Below are 7,398 nucleotides of genomic sequence, written 5' to 3'. Positions count from 1 at the left end.
AAAATTTGAAGGAGAAAATTATTTAAAGTAAAAATCATTATTTCTAACCTAAAGAATGCTCCCTTTGCACCAATTCCAGCTTTGCAGACCTTTGGCATTCTAGCTATTAATTTGCTGAGATAATCTGGAGATATTTCACCCCATGCTTTCAGAAGCCCCTCCCACAAGTTGGATTGGTTTGATGGGAACTTTTCGCGTTCCATACGGTCAAGCTGCTCCCACAACAGCTCAATAGGGTTGAGATCTGGTGACTGGGCTGGCCACTCCATTACAGATAGAATACCAGCTGCCTGCTTCTTCCCTAAATAGTTCATGCAGCGATAGTGCGAGAGATTGGACACACATGGCACAATTTGTGTTCGAAAACGACCTGACCAGCATCCTAAAGCTGGATACCCCGATCACAAACGCTCCGCTGGCACGATGGCAGCGCAAAGCGAAGGAGGGAGGCTGCTCGTCGGCAAACACATCGGTGAACTCCTGTATCGTGTCTCCTATGAAGGCAGCAAACAGATCCCACAGCTCCAGCAAAACACCGTAAAATGCCAGGGAAATCGCAGGGGCAGCTGCAGGGTACGCCATCACGAGCTGGAGGTGATCTGTTTATTCCTAACCGCAGTGCCATGCATATGGATGTGGCCAGCTTCCTGCTCAGTAAGGAGAATGAGCCGGCAGACCAGTCACCCACAAAAAAGGAGCAGCAGAATGTCTGGATGGTCAACCTCAATGGATTTGATATGGAAGATGCAAAAATCTTGCATCTTGGTGGAAAGTCTCTCAATGCTCCTGAATGTTACAAAAACAACTTAAAGGTCCTGTACAGTCAGAAGACGACTCCTGGATCCAGCAAAAAGCCCTGCCAATACATCCCCTCTATGCCCGACAGAGTCCTTGATGCTCCTGAGATCAGGAATGATTACTTTCTAAACCTCAAGGACTGTGGAGGAAAGAAAAGGTGCATAGGGTCTTAACTGATAAAAACAGTGAAAGGATTAATAGGGTGCACTCACCTATAGATGTTGTGAGAAGTCACAATGTGGCGCCCTGGACAAGCCAGGTCGTCACAGGTACTACACCAACACACCCTTCACCCCGGCTAGGCACACCTAGGCCAAACACAAATCCTTGTTGCCTTCCTCCAGGGGCTGATGTCCACACCAGGGGGTGGGCCAGGCGGTTGGTCCCGCCCACCGAGGAGTTCACCGTCCTGGAGGCAGGAAAAGGAGTCAGATTAGTTTTGGAGAGGAAAGTGGTAGTAGAGGAGACTGACCGTGTCCCGGTGTGTGGCCCGGGCACTCAGCAAGGTTGGCAGACGGTGGTGACCGTCTGCAGGAGAGGCTGATTGGAGTGAACCGTACGGACCAGGGACAAGCGGTGGCCCGCCGGTACCGGATATGGGAGTGAAAAGAAGCCAGCACCATCCAGCAGGGCCTACGGACCCCGACCAGGCTAGGAGTCGCCGTAAAACCGGTCAAATCCGTTAGCGAAGGGAACCTCCGGGGTTTCCCAGCAGTCAAGACCCAATTGAAGGCAACAGCTCACACCGTAGATGGAAACACAGTTACCGCTAAGGCTACAGTTCCCAGGGACAGAGCCTGCGGGCAAAAGGGGCTCCTTTAGCATCCATCCAAGCTGGGGAGCGGGTTACCGGTGGGAAGCCATTGGAACCGTAAACACAACACAGGTGCAAAGAAAGGCAGTCACCATCAACCTGCCGGGAGGAGAACAACCGCAGCCGCCTGTGGGACCCGTCCATCCAGCCGTTTGTTTGACCAGAGACTCTGTGTGAATTACTGGGTGAGTGAGTACCACCGTGCCGTGCGGCACAGCGCTGCCCCCGCGACCCTGCACCTCACCAGGCCCCGTAACCCGCCTGTCATCCCTAACCCCTCACCGGGCCCCAGGACAACCAACCCCCCTACCCACAGAGGGGAGAACCAACATCCAAGCTGCTCCCTGTCATCGCTCCCGGGATCCCTGTCCAGAGCAGCGGTGGTGTCTCAACTTCACCACAACCGTGGGTGGCGTCATGGACAATATCCCCAAACCACACACCAAACCCCCCTTTCACTCACGGGCGAGGAACGCCGCTCGAGACCCCGGGATCCAAACCACCGCTCGAGCCACCACTGAGCAGCAGCAGCAGCCGGACCCGAGCAGTGGGTGAGCGCAGTGTCCCCTCCTCCGCCCGCGACAACTTGGCATCACGAACAGGATCTTACCGCTCTGCCATCTGGTAGAGGTGCGCCTTGTGACCGCCGGAGGTGTCCGGCCGAAAATCTTGAGAAGCCGCCATTATGGGGGTGAAAAGTCCTTGCTCGAGCGTCTTCCCGAGCAGTGGAGGAGCGAAAGCCAAAACCCCGCCCCTGTAGAGGAGGAGCCGGAAAAAGACTAAGGGGGACGGATGGCGGCCGGCCGCGGGTAGCTGAGGCTGCAGGAACGGGATGGAAGATGTCGGCTCCCGAGTTTGATGATAGCCCCGCGCCGACTGATGGAGCGGCGGCGGAGGAAGGTGAGATGGCTGCCGCCCCTACTCCGGTCACAGGAGCAGCGGGCCCCGAGAATGCGGCAGTAATTCCCCGCGCGGCAGCTGACAGCGGCCTGCCTGCCAAAGGGAGGATGTATGCCCCGGCAATCCGCCCGACCGTGACTGGAGTGGCGGCCGGCGCAGAAGACCCGGGGGGCGCCAGCTCGGGACAGGAGACGACAGATGGAAGTAGCTCGGGGGAAGATACGGAGTCCCTGACGGAAGGTGAGGCCCCGCTCGTCATTCGCGCCTTCGGAGACACGTGGATGGCACGTTGCAGGTACTGCCGGCAGTGGGGGCATTTTCAGGTCAGTGCCCTGCAAATGGCCGGCCTTGAAGTAAGAAAAGTTAAAGCATGATAGCGGTTCCCGGTTACCTTGCTGTCGGTCCCCATTGGTACTCTACTGATGTTCCAGACGGCCCTCAAGACTAAGGAGTCCGGTTGGAGGAGCAGTCGTACCCGCATCATCGGCAGCTGAAAATGGAGTCCTGTGGGACAGTGTCACCCCTGTGTGAGGGTGGCGTTGGGGGCTCGTGTTGTTCAGTGGTGGACTGTGGGAAAGCTGCAGGAGGAAGCTGTACCGGAGCCAGGTGTTGTTGATGGCCCCTGGGACCCAGCTGACAGTCCCCGTCGGGACCCTATGGCAAGTCTCCGTTGGGACCCTATAGTTTTGTTTGTGGTAGCCTGTTGGCTACGAAGAACTGTTGTCCCCGTAGGGACTATCTGCAACCGTTGCATAAGAAACTGCTTATGGACATGCCTGAGAACTTGCAGGGCAACCACAAACTTAGTGGCATGTAAATAAAAATGTTTGTTGGCTTGAAACCGTTACCGCCTACGGAGAGGCTGATTTGGGAGGATGGGCCTGGAGGAAAGGGATGGCCCAGGCCCGCCACTACCGTAACCGGTGGCAATCCTCCGGGGGTTCAGGGGTCCCCTTGGACGCGGGTCCCCTGAAAGAGACAGAACCCGCTCGGGCAACTTGGTGCTGGACTGGGGTCAAGGGGTGCTGCACGCTTTTTAGGGGCAGCATCAGGGCCAGGTTGTTTGGGTGGGAGAAGAGCGGAAGCCGTACCGTTGTAAAATGTTTTATAATGCTTTTACATGTTTTACCGTTTTACTCTTTTCCAGTTGTGAAAATAAAACCGGTGATGGACGGGCAGCCCGCGGACGGTCTGCATTTTACTAAGGGGGAATGCGGCGCCCTGGACAAGCCAGGTCATCACAGGTACTACACCAACACAACCTTCACCCCGGCTAGGCACACCTAGGCCAAACACAAACACTTGTTGCCTTCCTCAAGGGGCTGATGTCCACACCAGGGGGTGGGCCAGGCGGTTGGTCCCGCCCACCGAGGAGTTCACCGTCCTGGAGGCGGGAAAAGGAGTCAGAATAGTTTTGGAGAGGAAAGTGGTAGTAGAGGAGACTGACCGTGTCCGGGTGTGTGGCCCAGGCACTCAGCAAGGTTGGCAGACGGTGGTGACCGTCTGCAGGAGAGGCTGATTGGAGTGAACCGTACGGACCGGGGACGGGCGGTGGCCCGCCGGTACCGGATCAGGGAGTGAAGAGAAGCCAGCACCATCCGGCAGGGCCTACGAACCCCGACCAGGCTAGGAGTCGCCGTAAAACCGGTCAAATCCGTTAGCGAAGGGAACCTCCGGGGTTTCCCAGCAGTCAAGACCTGATTGAAGGCAACAGCTCACACCGTAGAGGGAAACACAGTCACCGCCAAGGCTACAGTTCCCAGGGCCAGAGCCTGCGGGCAAAAGGGGCTCCTTCAGCATCCATCCAAGCTGGGGAGAGGGTTACCGGTGGGAAGCCATTGGAACCGTAAACACGACACAGGTGCAGGGAAAGGCAGTCACCATCAACCTGCCGGGAGGAGAACAACCGCAGCCGCCTGTGGGACCCGTCCATCCAGCCGTTTGTTTGACCAGAGACTCTGTGTGAATTACTGGCTGAGTGAGTACCACCGTGCCGTGCGGCACAGCGCTGCCCCCGCGACCCTGCACCTCACCAGGCCCCGTAACCCGCCTGTCATCCCTAATCCCTCACCGGGCCCCGGGACAACCAACCCCCCTACCCACGGAGAGGAGAACCAACATCCAAGCTGCTCCCTGTCATCGCTCCCGGGATCCCCGTCCAGAGCAGCAGTGGTGTCACAACTTCACCACAACCGTGGGTGGCGTCACGGACAATATCCCCAAACCACACACCAAACCCCCCTTTCACTCACGGGTGAGGAATGCCGCTCGAGACCCCGGGATCCAGCCCACCGCTCGAGCCACCACCGAGCAGCAGCCGGACCCGAGCAGTGGGTGAGTGCAGCGTCCCCTCCTCCGCCCGCGACAACAACACCTATTGAAGCATAACGCTGGAGGAGACAGCTGCGGACCCGTAAAATGGATGCAGAGACTTCTATAGGAAATCGGGGATCATCGCCACGCAGTCACCATTCAATCCAAAGAATTATTATTCCAAGTCATTTATTTGGGAACATTAACAAAGTCTACGCGTTTCAGAAACGCGTAGACTTTGTTAATGTTCCCAAATAAATAACTTGGAATAATAATTCTTTGGATTGAATGGTGACTAGCGCGGCGATGATCCCCGATTTCCTATAGAAGTCTCTACTATCTGAACCTGATTGATTTTAGCTCCCAGAATTTGCTGTCTGTGGCACTGAATGACTCTGTTTACCTCTCGAACTACCTGAGCGGTGACATCATTCTGATTTTTCAGATGGAGAACTCTGAGGAGTACATATGGTCTGTCTCTTGGATCAAGGAGGGCAATTATTTTGCAGTAGGAACCAGCAATGCTGAAGTGTGGCTCTGGGATGTTCAGCAGCAGAAGCGTCTTCAGAATATGGTCAGCCACTCGTCCTGTGTTGGTTCCCTCAGCTGGAACAAATGTGGCGCCCTGGACTAGCCAGGTCGTCACAGGTACTACAACACACACCCCCACTCTGAGATAGGCACATCAGCCAGACACAAAATCCTTAAAATCCTTGTTGCCTCCCTCCAGGGGCTGATGTCCACACCAGGAGGGGTGGAGCCAGGTGGTTGGCCCCACCCACTGAGGAGTTCAGGAAAGGAAGTCAGAGAGCAGTTAGGGAAGTGAAGGAGAGAGGAGTGAAGTGAGGAGTGAGAAGGAGTAAACTGACCGTGTCCGGGTGTGTGGCCCGGGCACCAAGAGCAAGGTTGGCAGACGGTGGTGGCCGTCTGCAGGAGAGGCAGATCAATGCGGAACCGTAGGACCGAAGACGGGCGGTGGCGAAGTGAACCCAGCACACACAGGCAGGGCCTGCGGACCCCGACCAGGCTTGGAGTCTGCATTAGAGGTCAAATCCGTCAGTGACCGGAACCCCAGGGGTTTCCTAACAGCCAAGACCCGATTGAAGGCAACCGTCCAACCAACAGAAGGAAATACAGCTACTGCCACAGCTAGAGTTCCAAGGGCCAGAGCCTGCGGGCAAAAGGGCTCCTCCGGCACATATCTACGCTGGGGAGCAGGTTACCGGTGGGAATCCACCGGGACCGAACATACACAAAGGTGCAGGGAAAGGCAGCCACCACTAACCGTCCAGGAGAAGCCACAGCAGCCGGTTGCGGAACCCGTCCATCCAGCCGTTTGGTTTACCAGAGACTTTGCGTACCTTTGTGGCTGAGTGAGTACTACCGTGCCGTCTGGCACCGCGCTGCGCAGTCCAAGCGACCCTGCACCCATCCAACCCTGCCTCCCCGTCATCTCACCGGGCCCCGGGACCACCAACCCCTACCCACGAAGGGGGAAAACGACATCCCAGCTGCTCCCTGCCATCGCTCCCGGGATCCCCGTCACCAGCAGCAGTGGTGCCCAACCTCACCACAACCCGTGGGTGGCGTCACGGACCAAATCCCCAAACCAAACTACCCCCTTTCACTCACGGGCGAGGAGCGCCGCTCGAGTCCCCGGATCTGGCCCATGGCTCGAGCCACCGAGCAGACATTGCAGCAGCGCCGGACCCGAGCGTTAGCGAGCGCAGCGCAGCGGCGTCCTTCCCCGCCCGCGACACAACCACATATTGTTCAGTGGCTCCAGGACTGGACACATCCACCACCGTGATGTCAGAGTTGCTCAGCATCATGTGGCCACTCTGGACGGTCACACATAAGAGGTCTGTGGCTTGAAGTGGTCTCCTGATGGCCGCTCTCTAGCCAGTGGGGCAAATGACAACCTGGTAAATATCTGGCCCTGTGTCCAGGGAATCTCTGGAGAGTTCACACCTGTACAGACCTTCACCCAACACCAAGGTGCCGTCAAGGCAGAGTCCTGGTGCCCCTGGCAGTCTAATGTCCTTGCGACCGGTGGTGGGACAAGCGACAGACATATCAGAACCAGCAATTACAGCTTTGCAGACCTTTGGCATTCTACCTGTTAATTTGATGAGGTAATCTGGAGATATTTCACCCTAATGCTTCCAGAAGCCTCTTCCACAAGTTTGATTGACTTGATGGGCACTTTTTGCGTACCATATGGTCAAGCAGCTCCCACAACAGCACAGTAGGGTTGAAAACTGGTGACTGCACTGCCCACTCCATTACAGATAGAATGCTGCCTGCTTCTTCCCTAAATAGGTCATGCATGATTTGGAGGTGTGCTTTGGGACATTGTCCTGTTGTAGGATGAAATTGGCTCCAATCAAGTGCTGTCCACAGGGTATGGCATGGCATTGCAAAATGGAGTGATAGCTTTCCTTACTCAAAATCCCTTTTACCTTGTACAAATCTCCCACTTTACCAGCACCAAAGCAACCTCAGACCATCACATTACCTCCACCATGCTTGACAGATGGCGTCAGGCACTCTTCCAGCATCTTTTCAGTTGT

The 7,398-nt window shown here is 56.2% G+C and overlaps 1 pseudogene; it reads left to right on the top strand.

Moving 5' to 3' along the window:
• Window positions 1-343: 343 nt before the first annotated feature.
• LOC142312725 (cell division cycle protein 20 homolog pseudogene) lies at window positions 344-6,951 on the top strand (annotated as a pseudogene).
• Window positions 6,952-7,398: the final 447 nt, after the last annotated feature.

The sequence above is a fragment of the Anomaloglossus baeobatrachus genome, chromosome 5 (assembly GCF_048569485.1).
Source record: "Anomaloglossus baeobatrachus isolate aAnoBae1 chromosome 5, aAnoBae1.hap1, whole genome shotgun sequence".
Taxonomy (NCBI): domain Eukaryota; kingdom Metazoa; phylum Chordata; class Amphibia; order Anura; family Aromobatidae; genus Anomaloglossus; species Anomaloglossus baeobatrachus.
Note: the sequence above shows the minus strand (reverse complement) of the source record. Positions and strands in the feature narration are given on the sequence as shown.